Source organism: Schistosoma mansoni, chromosome 1, assembly GCF_000237925.1.
Source record: "Schistosoma mansoni strain Puerto Rico chromosome 1, complete genome".
NCBI classification, from domain to species: domain Eukaryota; kingdom Metazoa; phylum Platyhelminthes; class Trematoda; order Strigeidida; family Schistosomatidae; genus Schistosoma; species Schistosoma mansoni.
In genome coordinates this window covers 13,138,722-13,139,159 of record NC_031495.1, presented here as the reverse complement: position 1 = coordinate 13,139,159, position 438 = coordinate 13,138,722, and positions in this window count along the sequence as shown.

The window sequence follows — 438 nt, the reverse complement described above, 5'->3', positions numbered from 1 at the left end:
GGCGCACGTCCAACTGGATTCTTCTGCTAGCCACTATCCATCTCTACTTATCATGCTTGTGAATTAAGGCTATATCGAGGCAATACGCACAGTATGCACATATGCCAATAAGAGACTGACCAGTTGCAGTCCTAAACATCAATGGGAAGATTCAAACAAATAATACTAAGTTGAATTTAAACTTCACCCCATTGAACAAACAAGTGGCTAACAGAACTCAGTAGCTAAGTGGATAACGCAATGGCGTTTGAAGAGAAAGGTACTGGGTTCGAGTCCCAGAGTGAACATCAACTCTGAGATGCAGGTACATCCAGCTGACGAGTCCCAAATAGGACGAAACGCGTGTCCTGGATTCCACTTCTAGCCGCTATCCATCTTTGCTTAGTATCTTTTACAGTTCTTCAAATGAATAGAATTTATCAATTTTTCAAATGATCA